General features: G+C 37.5%; 1 long non-coding RNA gene across 1 annotated transcript; it reads left to right on the forward strand.

The window, feature by feature from the left end:
- On the forward strand, nt 1-27,645 carry LOC147915315 (uncharacterized). Its single transcript, XR_015554223.1, has 4 exons — nt 1-154; nt 2,846-2,997; nt 20,222-20,523; nt 27,405-27,645. It is a non-coding gene; the product is annotated as an uncharacterized LOC147915315 (long non-coding RNA).

Consider the following 27,645-nt stretch of genomic DNA (forward strand, 5'->3'; position numbering starts at 1 on the left):
GGGTGGAGCAGACCCTGGGCTAGCAGGTCTCAGGGAGAACTCCAATGGCGTCTGTGTCAGCACGCTCACACCAGGCCACAACAATGGCCGCCGCCAATGTCCCAGTCCCTGGAGAGGTCTCACCCCTCACCGAGATGCACTCAGGGCCTATTAGGTGAGTCTCTTGTCACCGAAGCACTGTGCACCTTTCTTTCTGGTGATTTTAGAATGCTTTCTGGAACGGGTGAGTTTATGCGCGGGCCCTTTAAGAGCCAGTTTTAGTTTCTTTGTGAACCGGGTTTTCTGGGGGTGCTACCCAATGCTTTAGTAGCAGGCAAAGTCAGATATTATGCCGCTGGTCTCAATTGTGCTGGGTCCACAAAATGCCCACAGCGGGGGCGCTCCCCGGCTCAGGGCCCCGCGCCTCCAGGGAGGCTGCGTACCTGTGAGCTGCTCCCGGCGGCCGTGAAGCTGGCGGCTTGTGACGGCGGCGTTTTTCCTCTCCAGAAGGGAGTCTCTGCCTCTTCTACCCCAGTTAGGATTGTCCGTTGTTGCAGGAGTTCCTCTTATCCAGTTTTCAGTTCTGTCTCAGGGGTAATTTTTCCACGAGTAGTTGTAAATTGGCTGTGTCCACGGGAGGAGGTGAGTTCAGAGTCTGCCTACGCCGCCATCTTGACTCCGCCCCTCTAGAAAGTGTATTCTTGATTAGGGCAATAGACCACCTTTAGAATGTAGAGTAAAATTCACCAACCTAGATGCATACTCACCGTTGGCGCTGGCATACCGTATAAGTTATAGGTCTCGTAATAAGGAGTTACTGTTAATTCCATTTTACAGCTGAGGAAACAGAGGTACAGAGAGGTTATGGAACTTGTCCGGGGTCACAAAGATGGGAAATGGCAGACCTAGTTCAGAGTCAGCATCCACTTCTGTTTTGTGCGATAATTCACTACTGGGTTCTGCTGCATCTTTAATTTTTCCACGTATTCTGTCTCTACTAAGTAGTAGATTTCCATTATTTACTTGTTTTGTGGGTCTCCTTTTCCTGCTTCTACTAGTTAGCAAATTAAAATTCTCTGGGAGCTGAAAACGCAGATATGTGATTTCTTTGAGCTTTTTGCTTTTAAATAGCAGTCAGTAGGACTGAATGCAAGAGTAGAACCTGGGTTTGGTACTGGGACCTTATGAAAGCTGTTCTAGGATTCCTAAGGGCTGTGGAGATGTGGCCTTTCCATAAGTGGTTTGCGACTGTGTTTAATTTTAAGGTTAACAAAGAGGGAATGGGAGCAGGTGATAGCTGGGCTGCGCTTGATGACTCCGGCTCCATTCAGGAGCACGTTTCTGTGGTGACCGGCTGGTATTGTGTAAGGATGATTATTAATTCCAACTATCAGCAGGGCCTGAGCCAGATTAATCTCCATATGGCAGAGAGACACAAGAGAACTGAGTGTAACCATCGACATACACAGGTCCCAACCTTATCTACATGCTGGCACCAAGCGTGTCAGTTTCTAATTCTTCTTTGGGAATATATCATTTGATTCATGTGTGAAAGATCAGTGAGGGAGGAGTATAAATCCCACTTTTGTTCAGCCTTCTGGGCAGTTTGAGCCTGCTAATTTCTGCGATATGCATGATGTATAATAGAATGGCAACCTCTCAGATTTACAGTCTCTCCTTGGAGTCAAAATTAAGCAGGCAACCATTTATTAACATTTCAAAGACAGAGACCCATGTTCTGGTTAACACTACAAGTTTAGAGAATTTTGATGAGTGAAAAGCCCTTCTAAATCTCTTTACCTAAGCTGTTCATTTACGAGCATGTGCAGGCACATGTGAGTGGTGGAGAGTGTGTTTTTAGTCTATTCCCCCTGGTATCCACATGGCTTACTCTCTCATCTCTCACTTCAGTCAGGTCCCTGGTCAAATTTTCCTTTATCTTACAGGTCTTTGCTGGCCACACTGGATAACACAGGACTCTTCCCCAACCCATGCCACTATCTCTCTCTTCCTTCCTGCCTTCTTTATGTAGCTGCATAGAACTTATCACCACCCCACACATACTTATATGCTTGCTGTGTGAATCTCTCACTTAGAATTTAAGCTCAATGAGAGCAAGGACTTTGTCTCACTCATGGTTATATCCTTGAAACCTAGAACAGTGCCTGGCACACAGCAGGGATTTGATGAATATTTGATAAAGGAAAATGAAATGAAATGTTTACAAAGTTTCTTCTCCCAGTGGCAATGGAAAAATGTAGTTAATATCATTCGACATTCAAAGTAAAGAACTTTAATTTGCACAGTGCTCTTGGCAAAGAATATTTTATTTAACTAGCATTGCCCTTGTCCTAGAATGACTCCATGCTGTTGAATTGCAAATATTTCTGCTTTCACTTGGAAGAAGCAGTGAAATTGTGTGTTAGCAGCTAATTTTTTCTTATTTTTTTTAACATGCAATTTGCTATCTATAGAATAACTAGATTATCTTTAATAGCAAGACACAAATAATAGGCATTTTGATTAAGACAAGTTGGAGAAAGGCCAAAAGCTAATAAAAGTAAGGGGAAAAATAATGTGGCCTCCTCAAATTAAGTAAATTGACTATATAATGAGAAAAAAGTTTAAATTAGTTAGCAGTGGCCCCAAAATGAAACATTAGTAATGTTTATTACCGGAAATCTGCAAATCCTAAAATTAATTATTTTATTATTTTCTTTAAAGCTTAATTTAACCAGTAGCCATAATGATACAGAAAACCTTTCAGGGAAGAAGGTCATTATGAAAAAGATGGGATTTGCCCAATAACTCTTAGATATTGTTAATGTTACCAAACACTCATATTCTACAATATGCTGTTTTCCAGAGCCGCCAGCCTTCATGAAATAATTCCTTTCAAGTCTCCAGTAGAAAAGGCAAAATTTTCACTTTGCTGAAATTTGTAGCTGAATTCTGAAATTCAGAAGGACAAGGGCTTCCAGCATGTTCTACACTTCTTCATGTGAGTTGGAATCCAAGGTGAGGCAAATATTTAGACTGTCCACCAGCCACAGGCGAGTGTATACAACATGGGCCACCCACACTTCCAGAGTTCATTGTCAAGCGCTATTTCTGCATAGGATTCTTATTTGGTCATATCTACCCAAATTCCTTATGTTTTTTTTTCTAACTTGTAAAGGTCTTCCCCACCCCTCATTTCCCTCTCAATCTTTACCCCACTGATAATCCCCACCCAAATCATCATCTTTAAGGCCCAACTCAGTTTGCCTCTCTTGAGCAGCGCTGACTGGTTTCTCCAGCTCATGAGTCTGAATGCTCAATGGCATATAAAACTATAGTGATGATGATGATAAATATTTATTGGGCTCTTACAGTGTGCCAGGACCGCAGTTTACTTATATTATCTCATTTAATCCTCTCAATATCCTGTGAGGTAGATACTACTGTTATCCACATCTTTGTAAATGAGGATTAGAAGGATTAGTTAATGCCTGAGACCATTTGCTCTATAGAGGTGAGGTCTGTAGTTAAACATAGGGAGTTTCCATTACACAGAACTTAATTCCATGCTGCTTTATTGTTATTGTCGTCTCATATCTCATTTTTGCCTGCCAAACTAGGCAAAAGACTCATCCGATATTTCTTTGGAACACTGCTTAAATATTTTGATGATCACCAAGTGGACTTCAGTAAATAGTTGCTGATTGTTTGATACTGTGGTCTAAGACTATTTCCTCTTTCAGAGTACCAGAAGAGAGAGATGACTATCACATCTTGTTTATTGTTTCCCTGTGGTCCTGTACTTAAGAGTCTCTTGAGGCAATTTCTTCACTAACAGAAATGAGTTGTTTGATCTGCCCAAACACAATATAAGGCAATGCTTTCTCTCAGTAACTTAAGTCTACGCTAGATAATGCCTGTTCCTTTATCCATTTTTCATAGAAACTACTTAAGAGAGCTTCGGTCTGCCATGAGACTGATCTATGACAGCCCATTCATTGCTCTGCAATCAATCATAGAATATTTGAGCTCAAAATGACAGAGAGGAAAATCCAACTCACTCTCTTCTTCTTACAGACAAGGACACTGAGACTAGTTGGCCAAAGCAGGCACCATGCTTTCTGGTAATTGGTTACAGGCTCCTTCCTCTGCACCATTATTGAGCCACAGCAAAGCCATGAAGGATACTGAGTGAAAGCTTATCCACTGACCCCTGGATTTAGAGTGCTATGCAAACGAAATGTAAATAAAGCTAGGTAATAGGTAACAATCTTTTAAGAGTTCAGAGAAGGCAGAGGGTACTCAATGTGGACTTAGGATGGTCAGGAAAAGCTTCCCAGAAGAAAATATAACTGAGTTGGGAATTAAGGGTTGTGAAAGATTTTGACAAGAGGAAAAGACAGGAAAGAGTTCCAAACTGGAGCAGTATAGAAGTGGTAAAGCCAGGCCAGGCTGGTGGTGTAGTGGTTAAGTTCAACATGCTCAGCTTCAGTGGCCTGGGTTTGTGAGTTTGGATCCCAGGTGCAGACCTACACCCCTCATGAAACCATGCTGTGGCAGTGACCCACATACAAAATAGAGGAAGATTGGCAACAGATGTTAGCTCAGGGCCAATTTTCCTCACTGAAAACAAAAGAAAAGTGGTAAAGCCAAAGCCATGCTTGGGAGCTATGAGAATATTTGGATGGAGGGAGGACCTCTTAGAATAGTTGGAAGAAAATTCCCTGTGCCAGAGATCCATGCATCTAAAGAACAAGCCTAAGAAATTTGGCAAATGGAAGTTATGAAGGTTTTTGAGCATGAAGGTGATGATAGAGGTGTTTCACGAAAATTTATTTAATTGTGGTTTGCAAGTAGAACTTGAGTGGGAAGAAACTGGAAGCAGGACAACCAAGTTAGAGACTACTTGAGATGCTTTAGAGCCTGATTACCTCAGAGTTCTCAGATGTTATAATGAAATCAGTTAGGATCTTATGATTCAGAGAAATGAGATTTAATTTTTGATATAAACCTTTTCCTGGTAAATGGAAAGAGGGCTTTTTATGGATAGGTGTATTAGCATGGAGATGCTCTACACAGAGTCCCCTTCAAGGAAAGACTTGATGCTCAACTGTGGGGAGTAAGGTCATCAGGCAGCCTCCAGCTCTCAGCATGGTCAGGATCTGTCTCAGTGGCTGGGAGCTACTCAGGGTATGCCTTCTTGTGACTAAGAAAGACAGAGTGTAAGATCTGGCCATTTCTGCCTGATGCTGGTCATTCTGATGAACAATACTTGGCCTAGGGCTCCCAGATGGGTGAGTTGCAGCTTTGCAGGACCTGTTAAACTTCAAATTTTCTCTCCCTTCACTCAGCTTTTACCCTCTCCCTTTTATAAGTGTTGATCCCTAACAAATACTTTGCTTCAAAACTCCATCAAGGCATTCATTTCCAGAGAATCCAACTTATCACAAGAGGGAGGGGAAGGACACAGATCAGAAGGCAATCCGTAGCGGTGTGTATGTGTGTGATACTGAAGCATATGCTGGTGACACTCTCTTGCTTTCTACTTGGATGATATTTAGGGTTAATGACCTAATTAAAAAGAAAGTTGGGGAATTGTTTGAATCTACTCTTTCATAGCCCTTATATAGAATTAATAAAATAATAATTTCCACATCAGGGAAGTGGTGGTGGGTGATGGGTTGTGCTGATGAGTCTACGGAAGTGTAGGGGGGTGTTGAAGCCTTCCCCAACCCCCAATCCACCTCTTGCTACTGCCAACAACTTCTTTTCCATTCCTATAAGTGATGGCAACTACTTTTGTTATTATTCCATGTGGAATAAGGATGAACTGGATAATTATGCCCTACATCAAACAACAGCCAAATCTCAGTGACTAAGAATTATGGGGATTTAGTTCTCTCACATAACACATGGTCATAGCAGGTGTCCTGGGGACATAGCTCTTGCTTTGCCCATGTGCTGGGACCCAGGATCTTGTTGGGCAAACTTATAGTACTATAGATCTCTTCATGCACTTATTCTTTTTGCTATACATCATGCTGGTGGCCATGGCTGAGGGAAAAAGGGAGTTCTGGAAGGTCTCATGTTCAATTTAAATGTTTTAGCCTGGAAATGGCACACATGACTTCCACTCACACTTACCAGCCAGAAGTAGTCATGCGGACTCGCCTAGCTGCCTAGGAAGTGCCATCCTATCATGAGCCCATAAGAGAAGGGACCTAGAAATGTTTGGTGAAGACTACAAATAACTAAAACGTTTTCATTTTCTCTTTCCTTTTCTTTGATATCCTACTTTTATTATTCTCCACTTGGCTGTCTGAACTTTAAACCTGCCAGCACCCCTATAGACACTGCAGAGGGTCTTTAAGAATTTCCAGGGATTGAGAGTCACTGAGATAAGACTTCCCTTTCCACCTAAAATAGGGTTTGGGGTGTATGTGACATTCTTTACAACACAAAGTGGAGTTAAAGAAGACTATTTCCCTGTAGAATTAAGTTAGGCATTGGCATAGCAACACAAAATGGGGGAAGGGGGAGAGTTGGGCAGAGAGGAAGATATAATGGAAATCCCGCTTTGGTGTTCATTATAATGTCACTCCTACTGCAAAATTACCTTGTATCCCTGACAAAGATTAAAGGTTTTACTCCTCCTGGTTATCAGCAACAACTCCTCTCATTAACTGTTCTTCTCACCACTTACACAGCCATTTATCCAAATGTATATGTAAAATTAAAAATAAATAAAAGAACTAATCCATAAGGGCACACTAGCATAGGCAGGTAAGGGGATGGGAAAGGAGAAATGATAGGAAAAAATGAAAAATAATATTAAATACATATTTCACAAGGAACAGGAAAGAGATTTCTCATTAGCTCATCCATCTCATTATCTTCCCAGAAGACATTTCAATATTCACTTTCATGAAGATAGTTTTTAAAGGTTCAATTTTTACTTGCTTAATGTAGGTTCAAATATCTAAAGAAAAATGTGTTTTCTAGAAATATTCCCCCTTACCTATGATGTTGACTCAAGCTAAGGATTAGGAAAGTTTATTTTTCAAAAACCAGTGATCTAAATTTCTTCAACATCACTGAGGGTAGAACAATGCAGAAAATGCCTGAATTGCAATTAGAATGATTCAGGTTAGAGAAATGAAGGCATTTTTTGACTGAAAAGATTACCACGCACTGGAGTTTATGATGACAGTAAGAACTACCATTTCTTGTCAGTCTCTCCTTACTGTATTCCTAGCAATAGGTTGAATATTTATATTCATTATTTCTAGTTTTCACAGTGACTTCATAATTTAGGCATGCCATAATATCCCAATGTCCAGTGAAAATGGCTCAGAAAGGTTGAATAACCAGGACAAGTCTACACAGAAAAAAAGAGAAGTAGCGGAAACAAGGCTCAAACCCAGGTTTGAGAAAAACTCAAGTATTTATTGAAGTGAGTAGAATTTATTCTTTCAGTAGTGATGATGATGATGATAGCAATAACAACAGATAGTTTTTGAGCACTAACTACACACCAACCTCTCCCATAAGCACTATAGATATATTAACTCATTTAATCCTCAAAAAATCCAATGAAGTGAGTGCTAATGCACCACTTCGTAGATGAAGAAATTGATGCGAAACTAAGAGAGGTTAAGGTAGTAGTGGTAGTTATTAAAAGATAACCTGGGCCAATTTTGATTAATCTTAACCGTAGAGGACATAGCAGGAGGTCAACTTCCAGAACTATAGTTCTCTCTGCCCATTTGTCCTCCTTGCCATCCACACTGCCAATACCATAACCCACAGGTTGTTGTGAAGGGTGGTGGTTAAGCATGTGAACGCGGGAGCCGGACTGTCTGAATTCTAATTGTAGCTGAATAGATTTGGGGGAAAGTCCCTGTATTAGGCTGCTAGGGCTGCCATAACACATTACCACAACGTGGGAGGCTTAAAACAACAGAAATTTATTGCCTCATAGTTTGGAATGCCAGAAGTCTGAAATCAAGGTGTTGACAGGACCATGCTGTTTCTGAAGGTTCAAGGGAAGACCTGTTCCAGGCTTCTCTCCTCGCTTCTGGTGGTTACCCACAATCTTTGGCATTCCTTGGCTTGTAGACATGTCATTCCAATCTCTGCCTCTGTCTTCACATGATGTTCTCTATGTGTCTCTCTGTTTCCAGATTTTTCTCTTTTAGTAAGGACACCAGTCGTATTGGATTTAGGGCCCACCCTAATCAAGTATGACCTCATCTTAACTTGATTACATCTATCAAGACCCTATTTCCAAATAAGGTCACATTTACAGGTTCTGGGTGGACATGAATTTTGAAGGTACACTATTCTACCCAGTACTGTCCCTAAAATTCTCTAAGTTATTTTCATGAGTAAAATGGGGATAAAAATTACAGCTATGTCCTAGGCTTGTTGTGAGACTTAATATATGTAAAGAAAATTAAGTATAAAGCTCAGCACAGAGCAAGTATTATTCAAATGTTAACTGTTTTAATTACATGACTAACTTCTACTTGAAATTTAATAAGATCAGGAGACTGTTAGGCCTGGTCCTGTTAAAAATAGGTATGTGCATTTTCCCCTGGCCCTTGTATTTTTCTGTAAATTAATAGAGCTGATGGCTAAAATTTGTGCTTACAGAACATAGTTTCACTGCGGCAAGGCAGGCTTTGGTCCTAATCAATGTAACAACAGAGTAAGATCAATATACAAGTCTTTCTTTACATGTGATGTAAAAAAGACTGGATTTCATTCCATACCTTTTTGGAAGGAGAGTGTTCCCCTTTCCTTTTCTTTAGTTTATTATTTTTCCTCTTTTCTCTGTCAAGATTTGCATCTAGTGAGATATGTGCAGGCTATCAAAGGGAACTTGCACTGTGGCCCAACCATAGGAAATTATCAGACTCAGACAGCAAATAAGTGAATTCAGACAACAATTGCATCTGCTGCGATGAGTGAAATGAGATTTCATTTTGGGGTTTACTAGCCACCTGGCCCTGAAACAAATTAAAATAAGATTACCTGACAGTGTAGAAGTTTTATATGTTTTAAAAGTAAATCTTGTAGCCAGCTGCTGATTCTGCTTAGTAGTTCTTAATAAGCCCAGTGAATGATCTCACTCGACTGAGTCAATGTTTATTTTCAATCACAGCTCTTGGAACTGGAGAGTGCCTTAGAGTATGCAGGGCCACCCTCTCGTTTTACCGTTGAGGAAACACTTATCTACTTGGGTTTGTAGTGGGCTGTGGCATATGAAATGCTTCCTTTCTCCCCTGGCCAACCCTCCCTGATAAATCCATTCTATTCTTAAAGCGTCCAATTAGTAGCACCTGAATATGCAGAAGTGATTTTCGAAAGCAAAAGTTTGGTTCAAAAGAAAAAGGAAGAGTCACAGAAAATGAAAACAAACAAAAAACTTGCCCATTAGTTTCTGTCCGTGGGAACCAGAGAGAGTGAAAGGAAGTCAAACACAATGGTGCAGTACGGTTTCTGAGCGTTGAAGTCAAGTTAAACCTTGCTGAGTTGCAGTTCTTTTGAGTTCACATCAATTAAAATTTTCAAGCTTAAAAAAAACGGTTGTGCAAGTTCTCATTTTGCTCAAGTTGACTTTATTTTCAATATTACTTTTGGCAGCACTTCCACAAATAATTTTAAAGATTAATTTTGCTTTGCTGCATTTAAATTTTTAATGAATGCATATTTGGTGAGGATTCCCCTTAACCCTACGCATGCTTGGTGACGGTTTTGATTTGCTCATGAAGTTCTCGCCAAGACTTCACATCTACACTAGTCGTTCAAAGGGTAAGTGAATGAGGCATTCCACTTAGGATTTGTCTAAAAAGAATTTAAGACATGCTCATGACAAGTCAGATTCACAGTAATAGAAAAGATAATAGAGGGTAATAAGAAATAGACTAAATGAAATTCTCTGTCTCATTTCCCTCCTGAGAGCACGTGGTGTTTACTTCTAGATTAGAAAGCTGTGCTGGGCTATGGCAAGAACACTAGCTTTGATTTGAGTTGCCATTTGTGCCGAACTCTGAGGTTACTACTAGTTTTATCCTTGTCTGCCTTGGGCTCCTTGGGCTATCATTTCCTCACCTGTAAAATGAAGCTCCTGGGCCCAGAGAACTTTAAGTTTCTTCTTGCTGTGAAATTCAGAGTCTACCATTCTGTGATGTAGATGGCCATCACCAAAGAGTTAGAGGCACTTTGTGAGTCTACTGTAGCTGATCTAAAAACACTCAAAACAATCACAAACAAGCCAGGACACTTTGATGAAGTGGCCGAGGCTGGTGAGCCAGGTGCCGTATGTTCCCTAGAAAGAAATTCTGGATCTTTCTCTTCCTGTTCTTGGCCACAGAGTCCTGGCACTTCTGTCTGCAAATGTCCTTAGCTCTGAGATCTAATCTGGCTTAGGAGCTCTCTCTTAGCTCTTCACATGTCTTTAAGACCATCTCTAAGTTACTCAATTTTTAATCCTTCATTAAATAAAAATATTATTGAATATTATTATGTAATTGGTACTCTTAATACTGAGAGTACAGCTTTGAACTTGACAAAGTCGTGGTCCTCATGGACCTCATAAACGATAAAAGGCATCATCTGGACTATCTCAGCTCCTTAGGACATCTTGAGCCAATTCTTAGAGTACATAGGGAAAGCCTCTTCTTTCTCATTCCTTAAACACACTCCTTCTTAAATCTGTCTTTCTTCTGAAAAAATGGGGAAAATCTTCTGCACAAGGAATATTCTTCCTTGTCTTTCTTTTATTCTCTGGAAGGAACTTTCTCATAAAGACTCATGAAATAGCTATTTTTTAGAGTTGTGCATTTAGCATAGTGTGGAGACCTATGTTGCTTTTATTTTCTTTGGAAATTATAAATTGTAATGGCTCTAGAAGTGGTTATCAAAACTAGAGGAGAAATTGAGAAATAGAATCCCCTATATTCAGCAGATCACATACATTTACCTCGTTTCAATTTATGAGCATGACTTCCCTCTCTGTAGACTGACCTTGTCGAGGAATCCTTTCTGGTGACCTTGTCCCGTCATTGATGTTCAGGTGGCATTGAAAATCTTCTCTGAAAGTCAGGAGTGATGCCAATGGTAGAGCCCCAACCTCACAGCTGCAAATGAGATTAGAGCTACCACAGCTTTGAAGAACAAAGTTAGGAGCCTGATGCAGGATAATTGCTAATCATCATCAATGTTGATTAGTCTATTGAAGGAGAGAGAATGAGTCAGCATCTGTCATCCACTGCTATCTAACAGGTGAGAAGACTGTGTTGACAGGAATGCTATGGATCTCACGTGCCTGGATGGAGTGGAAGTGACTCAGAGCCCAAATTAAGAAAGTATAGCAGCCCAACATAGCTGCGTTACCTCAGCTGGCTGGATTCCTGAACCAGCACCAGGATGTTCAGTGTCAACTGGCATTTGGATGAACATGTATTGAATACCTCTCTCTTATTCTCTCGCTCTCTCACTCTCCTGCTCTTTCACACTGTCATTCTCTCTCACTAGCTTTATTGAAATATAATTTCCATGTCATAAAATTCATCTGTTTTAAGTGTGTAATTCAATGATTCTTAGTAAATTTACGAACTTGTGTAACCATCACCTCGAACCAGTTTAGAGCATTTTCATTATCCCCAAAAGATCCCTCATGTTCATTTACAGTCAATACCCTATTTACACTCCTAGTCTCAAATAGCCACTAATCTACTTTCTGTCTCTATGGGTTTTCCTTTTCTGGACATTTCATATAAATGGAATCATACATTACAGTCATGCATCTTAACGATGGAGGTATGTTCTGAGAAATGCATTGTTAAGCGATTTTGTCATTGTGCAAACATCATAGAGTATACTTACACAAACCTACATGGTATCGCCTACTACACGCCTAGGCTACATGGTACTAATCTTACAGGACCACCATTGTATATGTGGTTTCTTGTTGACCGAAATGTCATTATGTGGCACATGACTGTATTTAGTTTTTGTGTTTAGCTTCTTTTACTTAGCACAATGTTTTTGAGTTCACTCATGATGTAATATGTATCAGTAGCTTGTTCCTTTTCTTTTTTTGGTGAGCAAGATTGTTCCTGAGCTAACATCTGTTACCAATCTTCCCCTTTTTGCTTGAGGAAGATTCCCCCTGAGCTAACATCTGTGCTCATCTTCCTCTATTTTGTATGTGGGACGCCACCACAGCATGGCATGGTATATAGGTCCATGCCCAGGATCCAAACCTGCAAATCAGGGGCTGCTGAAGTGGAGCATACGAACTTAACCACTATGCCAGCGGGCTGGTCCCTCCTTCCTTTTTATAAAAGAATAATATTCTATTGTATGGACATACCACATTTTGCTTATCCATTCATCCACTGATAGACATTTGGATTGTTTCTACTTTTTGGCTATTAAGCATAATATTGCCATGAATATTTGCATACATATTTCTGGCCCTCCAAACACCAATTAGAGTCTTCCATAGTTGAGATTACCTATGTGCTAGACATTTTTTTCTTTGCTCTTTATGTTTAGAATTCTTCCAAATATTTGTGTGTATGTGTATCATACATACACACATGAATCTACATAGATACTTATACACTACATGTACTTACTGTGTTTCTCTGCCCTCTGAACTCATGAGGCATCATTCCAAGGTGCCTCTCACTTTCCTAGCGATGAAACAGAAAAATAAATGATCAAACTTCCTGGTGATGCTGAACCACTGAGGACAAATGAGTGACGAAGAGCCCAAGAGAAGCAGTATTCTGGGTCATTCTACTTGCTCATTTCTAAGATGGCTAGTCTTATATGGAGGTGACAATAGGGAAGAGAGGTGATGAGGAGAGGGAAGCAGGAGAGGAGTCAGTCATTTCCCGCAAGGTTATGTAAAAGGAAGGAAAGGGAGAAAGTATATATTAATTGTATGTATGCTAATTGTTAGGTAACCTGTTAGTTGTTCTACATTTCTCATTATATTTCATCTTCTCAACCACCCTAGGAGCTAGAATTACACCTATTTAATATGTGAGAAAATTAGGACAATAAGAGATTAACAAATATGTCCAAAGATATATTGCTCGTAATAAAAGACCAAATTCAAACCTAAGTATTCGTGATTACAAAGCCCAAGCCTTAAATAGAAGCCTGTAATTGTCTCTCCATTCTGTGAGGTAACACAACAGAAATGTGTCCTAAGTTCCCAGGCATCCTATAAGATCCTTAAAGACAGATTTGGCATGCTAGAAAATCAACTCCCTGATTGCCTTTCTCTTCTGTAGCCAAGGAGAACACAAAATTCAGCTCCAAGCTTGCACTGAGCTTTCCACATTCTGGGAGGAACCAAGGATATTATGATAAACAAGATGTGGTATCTGGCCCCAAAGAATGTGTGTGTGTGTGTGTGTGTGTGTAATTAAATCTATTGAATCAGAAGAAGAGCTTGGAATATAAATCAGAGAATTGTCTCCTAAACCTTTTAGAGAATTTTCTTTGGGTGACTGCAATAATTATAATAATAGCTACAATTAGTACAATGCTGTATGTTAGTTCATGTGTTAAATGTTCTATGTACATGACAAGTTTCATTCTCACAACAAACCTATGAGATGGGTGTTTGGATCAGACACTAGAGGATAGGTTATGCTGTAATAAGAAAACAAACACCCATAATCTCAGTGACTTCAAAAGTAAAAAGTTTACTTCTTATCGTACTATATGTTTATTACAGATAGGCGGGAGTATTTGCAAATTCGTCTCTTAGGAACTCAAGCTGACAGACTCCTTTTGACACATGCTTCCATGATTGCTGACGGGGAAAAGCGAACATTTGAATTGGGCACTGGCTATCAAAGCTTCTGCCTTGACGCATGTCACATTCATTCATATTTTATCAACCAAAGTAAGTCACGTTGGCTATACCTACTTCCATGGAGCATGGAAATGCAATCCTATCACATGACTAGAAGTGGAGAAGGAACTGGAAATATTTGATTGTTTTAATGACTACTATAATCCATCCTTATTGTAGTCCATCCTTATCCACCAAATATTTGGCTCACTGTCCTTTCTCTATGAAAAATATTCTCCTTTTTCTATGGAAAACCTCACAATGAAGGAAACTGCTTAAAAGTCTCATCTAGTGATGCCATCTGAACTTAGTGTTGTCAAGTTCGGAGTCCAGGATTTCTGGATAATATGCAATGGTCTCTTCACTGAGGATCATGGATGTGCAGTAGTCCCTCCATCAGGTTCAGAAATGGCTTACTTTGGGCCAGACATGTCTGAACTAATGATATAATTTATCTTCTCTTGCATATAAAATAGAGTGTTGGAAGGGGGACAAGATAAGCACAATAAACAAACACTTCTCTCTGGGAAAAGGGAAGAAAGAAACATACGTTAACAGGCGCTTATCTATAGCAATTTTAAATCTTACTGTGCATGTGCCATAAGGTTCTGCTATACTGGACCTGTAGAACATTCCATATTAGGTACTGATTATGCCCCCTGAGGGCTCCCAGCCCATTGTTCTCTGTGGCCCCTGACTAGATTCTCTGAGTTCTTCCTTTTCCATTACCACCTTGGGCACAACCGAATTGGGCGTTGGAGAATGTGCCTACTTTGGGTTGAACAGGCTTACCAGCTTACTTTCCGCCTTTAAAAGATTGGGATCATAGGGTTATTTTATGTCTTGTGCAGCCACAGAGGTTTTTTGGCATGACGTACTCTCTTAAAAACTCATGGGAGAAAAAAGGCAAGACTGCAGTGGCAGCACTGAAGTTTTGAAATCTCCCTAAATCTAGTCACAGAAAACAGGAAGACAATTAAGTTAACAAAACCAAGGACCCCCAGAAAATACTAGCTGACACGGTACCACCATGCCACCATACAAGTGAGTGGGGACAGAACACCGACAACAACTCCTGTGTGGGATCAGCAACTGTGCAGGAATAGCTGGAGGGACATCAAAGGTAACTGTACAGCTCTGAGAGGAGAGAACCCCCAGGTCACCAAACAAGTACTCACCTCCTGTAAAATGTCCCCAGATACTGTGAAGAGCTGCATGGGGAAATGTGAGAATAGAATCAAAATTAGGAGCTGGTTTTCAAATTTGTGAGTCAGTGAAAATGGTCTGTAGTAAGTTCAGATGGAGCTGGAGTAGTCTGGGCCCCATTAACTCTTTGTGTTTTTTTTTGGCGGTTTTATTGAGATATGATTCACATACTACACAATTCACTCAAAGTGTAAAGTTCCGTGGTGTTGAATGTATTTACAGAGTTGTGCAACCATCACCACAATCAATTTTAGAACATTTTCATCACTCCAAAAGGAAGCCTTGTACCTATTAGTAGTCATTCCACACTTCCCCCTAACTCCTCCAGCCCCGGAAAACAAATAATCTACTTTCTGTCCCTATAGATTTGCATATTCTGGACATCATATAGAATCATACAATATGTAGTCTTTGTGACTGGCTTCTTTCACTTAGTATGATGATTCCAAATACTAATGTGATTACACATTAGTATTTCATTCCTTTTATTGCTGAATAATGTTTCATTATATAGATATGACACACTTTATCTGTCTATTCATCAGTTTATGGATATTTGGGTTATCACTTTTGGCTATTATGAAAAGTGCTGCTATGAACATTCATGTGCAAAGTTTTGTGTGAATGTATGTTTTCATTTATCTCAGGTGTGTCTGAGGAGCGGAATTGCTGAGTCATATGGTAATACTACGTTTAAATTTTTGAGGAACTGCCAGACTGTTTTCCCAAGTAGTTGCACCATTTTACATTCCCACTATTAATATATAGCGTTCCAATTTCTCCACATCCTCATCAAAATTTGTTAATATCTATCTTTTTATTGCAGCCATTTTAGTGAATATGAAATAGTATCTCATGCTTTTGAGTTACAGTTCCCCGACAGCTAATGGTATTTATGTGCTTGTTAGCCATTTGTATATCTTCCTTGGAGAAATAGCTATTCAAATTTATTGCCTAGTCTTAATAGAACTATTTGTCTTTTTATTATTGAGTTGTAAGAATTCTTTATACATTCTAGATACAGGTCTGTTGTCAAATATATGACTTGCAGGTATTTTCGAAAGGTTGTCTTTTCACTTTCTAGGTCGTATCCCCTGAAGCACAAGGGTGTTTAATGTTGGTGAAGTCCAGTTTATCTATCTTTTATTTTGTTGCTTGTGCTTTTGGTGTTATGTCTAGCACACCATTGCTTAATCCATGGTCATGAAGATTTACTCCTCTGTTTTCTTCTAAAGGTTTTATAGCTTTAGCTCTTACATTAGGTCTATGATCCATCTTGAGTTAATTTTTTTGTCTGGTATGAGGTAGGGTATCCACATTTCCACATTTTTTCTTTGCCTGTGGATATCCAGTTGTACCAACTCCATCTGTTGGAGAGACTATTCTTTCCCCATTGAACTGTCTTAGCATCGTTATCAAAAATCAATTTACCATAAATGTAAGGGTTTATTTCTGAAATCTTAATTCTATTCCATTTAGCTACATGTCTGTCCTTTTGGAAGAACCACATTGTCTTGATTACTGAAGCTTTGTAGTAAGTTTTGAAATTAGGAAGTATGAGTTGTCCAACTCTGTTCTACTTTTTCAAGTTTGCTTTGGCTATGGATGGTCTCTTACATTTCCATATGCCATTTGAGAATCAACTTGTCGATTTCTGCAAAAAACTCAGTTGGGATTTTAGTAGAAATTACACTGAATCCGTAGGTCAATTTGGGGAGTTTTGCCATCTTAACAGTATTAAGTCTCTGATACATGAATATGAATATTTCCATTTATTTAGGTCTTCTTTAATTACTTTCAGTGATGTTTTATAGTTTTCAAAGTATAAGCTTTGAACTTTGATAAATTTATTTCTAAGTGTTTTAATCCTTTTTATGTTATTGTAAATGGAATTATTTTATTAATTTCATTTCTGGATTGTTCATTGCTGGCATATAGAAATACAATTGATTTTGTATATTGATATTGTATTACGCAACTTTGCAAAACTCATTTATTAGTTCTAATAGTTTTATAGTGATTTCCTTATAATTTTCTGTATATAAGATCATGTGATGGCATGTAAATAGAGATAGTTTCTTTCTTTCTGATCTGGATGCCTTTTATTTCACTTATTTTTGCTTAATTTCCCTTGCTAGAACCTGTAGTACAAAGTTGAATAGCAGTGCAGAGAACAGAAATCTCTATCTTGTTCCTTAGAGGGAAAGCATCAACCTTTCACCCTTAAGTATAATGTTAGCTGTGGGTTTTTCATAGATGCCCTTATTTAGCTTGAGAATGTGCCCTTCTAATCCCAGTTGTTGAATGTTTTTATCATAAAAGGGTGTTGGGCTTTTTCAAATGCTTTTTCTGTATCTATTGAGATAAATATGTGATTTTTGTTTTTTGTTCTATTGATATGATGTATTACATTAATTGATTTTCAGCTATTAAACCAACCTTGCATTCCTGGAATAATCCCATTTGTTCATGCTGTATTATCCTTTTTACATGTTTCTAGATTCAGTTTGCTAGTATTTTCTTGAGGATTTTTGTGTCTTAAAGATATTGGTTTATAATTTTCTTGTGATGTCTTTGTCTGGTTTTGGTATCAGGATAATACTAGAGGCTAGGGCTCCTTGGGAAGTGCTCCATTTTCTTCCATTTTTTAAGAAATTTGAGAAGCACTTTGGAAGAGTTGGTAATAATTTTTCTTTAAATGTTTGATAGATTTCACCAGTAAAATCATCTGGGCTTGTTTTTTGCTGTGGATAGCAGTTTTGATTGCTAACTCAATCTCTTTACTTTTTGTAAGTCTTTGCAGATTTTGCATTTTTTCTTGAGACAGTTTTGGTACTTTTTGTCTTTTTATGAGGTTGTCCATTTTTTTTAAGTTATTTAATATTTTGGCATATAGTTGTTCATGGTGTTCCCTTATAATCTAGTTTACTTCTGTAACATTGGTAGTATTAATCCCTTTCATCCCTAATTCTAACCATTTGAGTCTTCTCTTTTTTTGTTGTTGTTGTTCGTTCAGTCTAGCTAAATGTATGTCAATTTTGTTGATATTTTCAAAAAACCAACTCTTGGTTTCAGTGATTTTCTCTATTGTTTTCTATTCTCTATTTCATTAAGTTCCATTCTAATCTTTATCATTTCCTTCTTTCTTTTTCCTCTAGGGTTTATTCTTCATTTATAGGGTCTTAAGGGGAAAGATTAGGTTTTTGAGTTTTCTTATTTTTTAATATAAGTGTTTACAGCTATAAATTTCTCTCTAAGCTTTAACGGTGTTCCATAAGTTTTAGTATGTTGTGTCATTATATTCATTGATCTCAAAATATTTTCTAATTTCCCTTGTGATTTTTTTCTCCAAATCATTGGTTCTTTAGGAGTTATTTAATTTCCACATATTTGTGAATTTCCCAAATTTCTTATTTATATTTATATCTAACTTCATTCCTTTGTGGTCAGAGAACCTATCTTTCTTTAATAATTCCAATTCTTTTATGTTCTAAATATTGGGGCTTGTATTATGGCCTAGCATACAGTCTATCCTGGTGAAAATTCTTTGTACACTTGAGAGGAATTTGTATTTTGCTGTTGTTTGGGACAGTATTCTACAAATGTCTGCTAGTCTAATTGGTTGATAGTGTTGTTCAAGTCTTCTATTTCCTTTTTTATCTTCAGCTTAGTTGTTCTATCAATTAGTGAATGTGAGATGTTGAAGTTTCTAACTAGTATTGTTGAGTTATGTAATTCTCCCTTTAATTGTGTTGCTTTTTTTTTTTTAAGTATCTTTCTTTTTTCCCAGAGGAAGATTCTCCCTGAGCTAACATCCATTGCCAATCTTCCTCTTTTTGCTTGAGGAAGATTTTCCCCGAGCTAACATCTGTGCCAATTTTCTTCTATTTTCTGTGTGGGTTGCCACTATAGCATGGTCACTGATTAGTGATGTATGTCCACTCCCAGGAACCAAACCCAGGCCACTGAAGTGGAGTGCAGGGAACTTATCCACTAGGCCACAGTGCTGGCCCCTAATTTTGTCACTTTTTGCTTCAGGTAATTTAGGGCTCTGTGGTTAGGTACATATATATTTTTATAATTGTTATATTTTTCTGATGGATTGACCCTTTCATTATTATAAAATAGCCCTCTTTAGCTATAATAATATTTTAAGTCCATTTTGTCTGATATTAGTATGTCTACTCCAGTTGTTTTTGTGGTATATCTTTTCTTTTCTTTTTTTATTATTTTTACTTTCAGCCTATACATGTCTGAATCTAAAGTGTGTCTTCTGTAGAGAGTGTATAGTTGGATGCTGTTCTTTTCCCTCATTTTGACAATTTCTGCCTTTGTATTGGATTAGTTAATACATTCACATTTAATGTTCTTAGTGATATAGTTGAGTTTTCATTTGCTATTTTATTTTTTGCCTTCCATAAATCTCATGACTTTTCTTGTTTTATAAGTGCCTCTTTATTGTTTTCACTTGTATTTAGTGAATATTTTCTATTATAACATTTTAATTCATTTAATGAATTTTTCAGAATATATATTTTTAGTTATTTTCTTAGTGGTTGCTCCAGGGCTTAACATATATTTTAGTCTATCAGAGTCTACTTCAGATTTATATCTTCATTCCAAGAGGTACAGAAACATTATTTCTATATATCTACTCTGTTCCTCTTTTTTGTTCTATTATTTTTATACATATTAAAGCTATATATGTAACAATCCTCAAAATACGTTGTTATAATTATTGCTATATCTAATTTAATATCATTTTAAAAAGAGTAACAGAAGAAAAGAGAGCAAATATATATTTACAATGTTTATTATGTTAAACATCTTATTTACTTTTTCTGGTTTCCTTATTTGTTCCTGTGGATTCATGTTATAATTTGGTGTCATTTCCTTATTCCAAAACCGCTTTGCTTCCACTCACTTTCCTTATGAGGTTTTGTAAAATATATTACATTTCTATATGTTCTATTGGCCTAACAGTACAATTATATTCACATTATTTTATACAATTACTTTTTAAATCATTTAAAGGAAGAACTTTTATAATTACACAATTACCTTTGTAGATATTCTTTGTTTTTCCATGTGTATTTGAATTACTATCTGGGGTCATTACCTGAGAAATTTCCTTTATTATATCTCTTATAGGTGGATCTGCTAGCAATGAATTCTTTCAGTTTTTGTTTATCTGGGAAGGTGTTTATTTCACCTTCTTTTTTTTTTTTTTTTGTGAGGAAGATTAGCCCTGAGCTAATATTCATTGCTGATCCTCCTCTTTTTGCCAAGGAAGATTCACCCTGGGCTAACATCTGTGCCCATCTTCCTCTACTTTATATGGGACACTGTCACCACATGGCTTGACAAGCAGTGTCGGTCCATGCCCGGGATCCAAACCTGTGAACCCCACACCACCGAAGCAAAGCATGCGAACTTAACTGCTACACCACCAGGTCGGCCTCTCACCTTCATTTTTTGAAAGATAGTTTTTCTGAATATAAAATTGTTGTATGACATTTATTGATTTATTTTTGTTCCTTTCATCACTTTGAGTATGTCATCCCACTGCCCTCTGGCTTCCATTGTTTCTTAGGAGAAGTCAGATGTTGATCTTATTAGGATTCCTTTATGTGTGGTGAGTTATTTTTCTATTGCTGCTTATAAAAATTTTCTCTTTGGCTTTGGCTTTCAGCATTTTTATTGTAATGCATGGATCTGGATCTCTTTGCTTTTATTTTACTCGGAATTTCTTGAGCTTCATCAAGATTGGGAAGTTTTCTACCTTTACATTTTTGAACATTTTATGCTCCTTTACCTCTCTCCTCTCTTTCTGGTATTACCTTTACATGTATGTTAGTATTTTTAATGGTGTCCCATATTTCTCTAAGGCTGTTTAATTTGTCCTTCATTCTTTTTTCTTTTTGTTTTTCAGACTGCATAATCTCTACTGATCTCTCTTCAAATTTATGGATTTTTCTTCTGGCAGTTCAAGTAGTGTTGAACTCATCTAGAGAATTTTTCATTTTAATTATTGTATTTTTCAAACCCATAATTTCCATTTGTTACTTTTTTATACTTTCTATCTTTTTATTAATATTCTCTATTTGGTGATACATTGTCATCTTATCTTCTTTTACTTCTTTAAATGTGGTTTCCTTTAGTTGTTTGAACATATTTATTTTAACTACTTTGAAACTTTGTCTGCTAAACTCACCACCTGGATCCTCTTAAAGGCCATTTCTGTTGCCTGATTTTATTCTTGTGTATAGGTCACGTTTTCTTGTTTCTACCAGAAATGGTAAATATGTGGGCATTTTTTCCTATTCTTTGCTCCTATGGAAGAAAAATAGTTGACTTTGTGAACATGATTTTAGTGAAGGTATGTGACAGGACACAAAGCAGAAGGAGCTTGAAAGTCTTTGGATTTTATGTTCCAAAAAGATTCAATTCCTTTAGCTTATTTAGAGGTTTTTGAATAAAATAATTGGCAGAAGCAGTAGAAAGAAAGTAGTGTTCCATACCTATTCCCAACCACACTAGAAAAAGAATCACATGGGTGGAGAGGAAAAGAGGAGGGATGCCAAGAGAATGATAAAAGAGAGAAAATGTAGTATCTTTGAGTGAATGGCACTTGGGACATGATTCAACAACAGGATGCTCAGCAGGTGGGCAGAAGGGACAGAAAACCATCAGTGAGAATAATTAATGTCTGTACAATGAGTCCAGGTAGACAGATCCCTAGACAGATATGCAGAGTTTCCTTTGTTCCAAGGGGGAGTAGAAGCTTCAGAAAGATGTTTGTGCCTCAGCCTGCCTGGTCATATCAGAAAGATGACAACTGACTTGACAGAGCCTATGGACAGGGACATTGACTATCTCACAGGTGACTTGTGTGTATCTATGCCAGAGGACCAAAAATAGGTAAATGTAGATCTCAGATTATTCTTGCTTATAAGGAGGACTAAGGACAGATGTACCATAATACCTTAGCCCTGTATAAGCCCCTAAAATTTAGAAGCGACCTGAGCATTCCTAAGTATGAGGACTTTGAATAAAAACTAATTTATGATACAGAAAACATAAAGGAAGAAACTCTTTCACACACACAAAAGAATAATCAGGAAAACCTAGCAAAGAAGAGTAAGGAGAGGGGTGTAATTCTACCATAAATTAAAATATGTAGCCCTTATATTTTAAACAGTGTGGTGTTGGCACAGGAATAGACAGACACACCAATGGGACAGAAAAAATCCAAAAAATAGATTCAATTGCATATAGCCATCTAGTATGTAATAAGGACAACCTTTCAATCAATGAGTGAAATTATAGATTTTTTTTAATAAGTGGTTTTGAGATAAGTGAATATTTATATTAAAGATATCAAGTTGGATCCACTCCTAACATTGCATACCAGAACAAATTCCAAATGAATTGGTATTTAAATGTAAAAAAAATTAAACCATACAAGCACCAGGAATAAATATGGTGAAATGGCTGAATTCCTCTATGTCCACAGAAAGGCAAAAACTCTTTCCCGATCATGAAAAAAAATTACTCCATATGCACAGTAAAATGAAAAAAGACAAGCTGAATATAATTTTTGCAACTTAGATTACAGACTGAAAATTAACATCCCTAATACATAAAGAACTAAAATAAGAGACATACCAACAGTTCCATTTTTTTTTAATGGGCAAAAAATAGGCCACAAACATGGAAAATGAAATGAAAATTGCCATGACACATATAAAAATATAATCAATCTCTCTTCTATTAAGAAAAATACCAATTTAAAATTCAGTGATTTTAAGAAAATTATTTTGGGTAAGAATGGTGCCACATTATCTCATCAGATTTTCAGCACATTTCTCTTATTACCCTTAACACAATGTGACTTGTGTTATAGAGATGGAAATTTTAAGGAAGTTACTCCTCCCCACACACTCTTCATCTTACCAAGAGCAAGATTGTGTTTATCTTTTTCTCTCTTGTTCTTAGTATTGTGTATTTACCCGATTTGTGCCTTTAACTGTTTTTAATCTCTATTCAAATGCTTAGCAAAATGATAAATGCACACCCAGAAAACCAGCATCATCTATTCTATCCTGACTTTCTAGTGAGATGCAGCAGAGTCTGGTTGACAAATAACTAGCTTTAGAGCATGATTATTTAGGTTCAATTTCTGACTTGGCAACTTACAGCTGTGTGACTTTGGGCAAGATATTTATTCTGTTTGTATTTCCTTTAAATGAGGATGTAAATGAAAATAGTAAGCTAACCATAGGGTTATTGTGAGGATTAATGATTTATTATATGTAAAACTCTCACATCAGTGCAACTTGTAATTTTAAGTGCTATATAAATATTTTCCATTATTATTAATCAAGGAAATAGCACTTATTTTCAACCAAAAGATATTGGAGAAAAATCTCAGGAAAAGATGATAAAAGGAAATATATTAGGCTCAGGGTGGGGGGCAGGGAACTCTGTCTTTTCTATGTTTACATCCTTGCCTCTCGTAATGATTTGTGAAAACAGTTATTGTTGAGTATTGTGGCAGCCAATCTTGCACTTTTCTTCTTACCTGAAGTTAGACAACACTGATTTCCCTACCGCATCTTTACTTATCTCATGCTCTTGGAATGTTAATCCAGGGGTTATTTTGAAAGACAGGCTTCCAGTCCTTCCAAAACTATACTGAATAAATCAAAGAAATTGTTGAAGTGATTGGAATCATGCGGTACAGTTTGGCATTTTTCTTCTTGCCTCAGAACAATAGCCACTGAACACCATTCCTCGGCCTCATTTTGGGGGAACAGATGCTGGTCTTTGTGATCTACTAAGGAGTGGCTAGGGAATAGGGGTTCAATTTCCCTAAAATTTCCATCCCCTCAAAAATGTTAATAATGGTAATGATAATAATAGCAATATTATTACCTGACATGAAAGACAATATTTTCTTAATGATACACAAAATGTAATTAGAGGCATATTTAGAAAACTTTATTTTTATTGAGCTTTAACATAAAATGTAAGCAAAAAATCTGCTTATTATGAAAATACAGTTTCAAGATGAGTCTCCTGCCCCCCTTCTATCACTAATCTCTTCCATATAGAAAATCTGGAGCTACCTGCTCTCTGGATCCATTGATGAATGACAACTCTGTTAACAATTTGTAAGAAGAGGAAGTTAAGAGTCTGTTGAAGCCCTCCAGGAACCAGAAACCATCTCTGCTCATACGTCTAATATTTCTGCTGTACAAGGAACCTTTAGTTCAGAGTTATAAATATCTACTTGTTTAAAGACAAGGAACTGGAATCATTCATTTTATTTTTAATAAACCCTAAGAGAAGACAAGAAGCCATGTGGTCTGGAGGAAATAGAATAGTCAATATTGAGGTTTGGATCCACTTCTGAACAACTGGGTCATGAATGGATAGAGTGCCCTTAAAATATTTGTTTTATTAAACTAGCAAATAGGGAAATGTGAATCTAAATTTAAGGTTGTAGATTGTAATTGTGGGGCCAGCAGCACATGCCCGGGAGGGGAGTCAGTCTGGACCAGCAATGGGGAACTAGGTAAGCATAGGAACCAACCTTTCATGACAAGAAATCTTGTCCTTAGGAAAAGGGGCTCCAGGCAAGAATATGTAGACTGATGATCAAGTTGATGCCGGCCCTGATATCAGTTCCCCTACGTTAAAGCCAGCATATATGGGGCTAAAACCAAAAGCGCTCATCCCCTTTTGCTGCTTCTCTAAGTTACATTCATAGGTAAATATCAGTTTTTTTAAACCTTTGTATCCCTGAACTTCACAAGGTAAATAGAAGTTACAAATTGTTATAAGCCCAGGTGGTCTCACACTGAAGTCTTGGCTAGTTACGGGTCTTTTGAAGTTTTATTACAGGGAAACTGATATCCAGAGAATATCAAGAAGCTAAAGCTTCCCAGACCCCAACTCCTTGTCTTCCTGGCACCAGAATCCACCATCCAACATAGAGGCAGGCAACCAAGGACACCCATCTGCTGATTCCCTTATCTGGCCATCCCCCTTCCTGCAAGCATCCTCACAAGGCCAAATGCAGGCTGGTGGGAAAGCGCTGACCAGCAAGGCCACGGGTTCCCCCTCCCTACAAACAGCCGCATTCCTAACAACCTTTAAAGCTCCTTTCCTCTCGTCTTTTGGGGAGATGAGACAAATTTGAGGGCCCACTCTTGTCTCCCAGCTGAGATCACCCAAAATAAAAATGCTTGCCTTGCCATAAGCCTGGTGTTCCAGTTTTTATTTGGCTCCTCTTGTGTGGCAGGTAAAGAACCTGTGATTGTGCCCGGTAACCAAGTCAGGAACCCAGTGACTGGGGAAATAAGAACCAATATCAGAGTGACACTGGCAATGTGGAAAGGAAATTGAATCTGCCCTTTTTCATAAGACATCTCCTTGAGAAAAGGCTGACTCAGTAATCACTTGCTAAACTACCGGAGGGTTCTTTGTATTTCCCTTTTTAAGGACAGAAAAGGTCCCAGAGCCTGGAATTGGGCCAGGCAATGAGAGGAAGAGATTAAATGAAGCTTGTTTCTAAATTTAGAGACAGAAGAGCAGGAAGCTTGGCAGGCCTTTATTGCAAGTTACCTCCCTGAATGTCTGTTTTCCTCCAAGAACTTCCCTGAGGAGCAGTCTCAGGCAGTGCGAAGTGCTGGGGCTCTGGAATGAGATACACCTGGTCCGCATCCTAGTTCCACCACTCACTGCTTGTCCCATCTTGTCCAATTTCCTTAACCACTTTCAGTCACAGCATCATCATCTAGCCAATGCTAACAATAATAATTACTACAGAGGATTATCATGGGTTAGATCAGAAAATCTAAGTAGAAAGTCTGGCACAGAGTAGGTGCTCAAAAATTAATATCACTTATTTTGAACTCAGTTGGAGGGAGCTCAAAACTCTTTAAAATTTGCTCGTTTTTTTTGTCCAAGCCACTCAACAGTAAGAATTTGCCCTCATAATTTGGCAATCAATATTTTATCAAAGTTAAGAATTAACATATGTATTTATTCAATAATTCAGCTTCTAAGATCTGCCCCCCCCACCAAGGAGTTATGAGAAATGTATGTACAAAGGTATTCACTTACTTGGAGAAAAGTAGAACCAACCTAAACATCAATTAACAGGGGTAGGGTTAAATAAATTATTGTATATTCACACAATGAAATACCACGCAGTCTCTAAAATGAACAAAGTAGGTCTCTATGAGTTGATTTTAAAATATGGCCAAGATATGTGTATAGTATGATTCCATTATGTAAAAAAGGGCATTTGTATGTATGTTTGTATGTGTACAAACAATGTACAACAATGTAACTATTTTATGGAAGAAGATAAAATACTTTTTATTTCAAATGTAGTACATTTAGGAAATGGTATAAATATGTCAGGGGTTAGAGAGTGAAGAAATTTAGTTTTCATTTTATACTTTCCCATATATTTGAATTGTAATCCTAACCAGTTACTACTTCTGTAACTTAAAAATACCAGTTAAAAAGTTGCTTATTTGCTTTTTTAATTCACAGATTAAGAAAATGAAGAGAAATTTGGGTTGGCTTGGGACACTAATGCAATAATACTTTCTTTACTATATATTTTACTTTTTTCTTTCTTTAAATAATTGAAACATTTCAGTTATACAGAAAAGTACAGAAAAAAAATAACAAAAGCCATGTACAACCCCAGAACTAATATTTGCCATCTTAACATTTGCCATCTGGGTTTCAAATCCTCTTATTTATAAATAAATAAATAGATAAAACAAACAAATAAACAAACAAGCCAGTACTGATATATTAGAGTCTCTGCTTTTACTTTCTCCCTGTGCTATTTCCATTTCTCCTCTGGAGTCACTATCTTAAAGTGGTTTATTTCCTTCTTATCCATGTGTTTTTGCCATTTAATTTTACAACAACTCTTTACAGTAGGTATTATTATTATGAGTTTAAATATAAGGAAATTGAGCTTAAAAAGGTATAGTAACTTGTACTACTCATGAGGATAATAAATGATGAAGCTTAAAACCAAGCCCAGGTCAATCTGACTGAGTCTTCAGGTATATTCCACTAAGAAGTGATTATTTTTTTCTTGTGAGTGAATTTATCTTATCTGAACCTTATTGTTGTGGGTTGAATTGTGTCCTCTGAAAAGATATGTTTGAGTCCTAATCGCCAGTACCTATGAATAAGACTTTATTTGGAAATAAGGTCTTTGCAGATGTAAGCAGTTAAGATGAGGTCATACTTGATTAGAAAAAGCCCTAATCCAATATGACTGGTGTCCTTATAGGAAAAGAAGCGGAGACACAAACACAGAGGGAAGAATGTCATGTGAAGATGGAGGCAGAGATTGGAGTAATGCAGCTGTAAGCCAGGGGACGCCAAGAATGGATGGCCACCATCAGAAGCTACAAGAAAGTCATGAAACAGATTTTTCCCTAGGTCCTTGAGAGAGAACATAGTCCTGCTGACACCTTGATTTTAGATTTCTACCCTCCAGAACTGTGAGATAAAACCAATTTCTAAGCCAA

The sequence above is a fragment of the Ceratotherium simum genome, chromosome 14, assembly GCF_057802395.1.
Source record: "Ceratotherium simum simum isolate JZ-2026a chromosome 14, ASM5780239v1, whole genome shotgun sequence".
NCBI classification, from domain to species: Eukaryota; Metazoa; Chordata; class Mammalia; order Perissodactyla; family Rhinocerotidae; genus Ceratotherium; species Ceratotherium simum.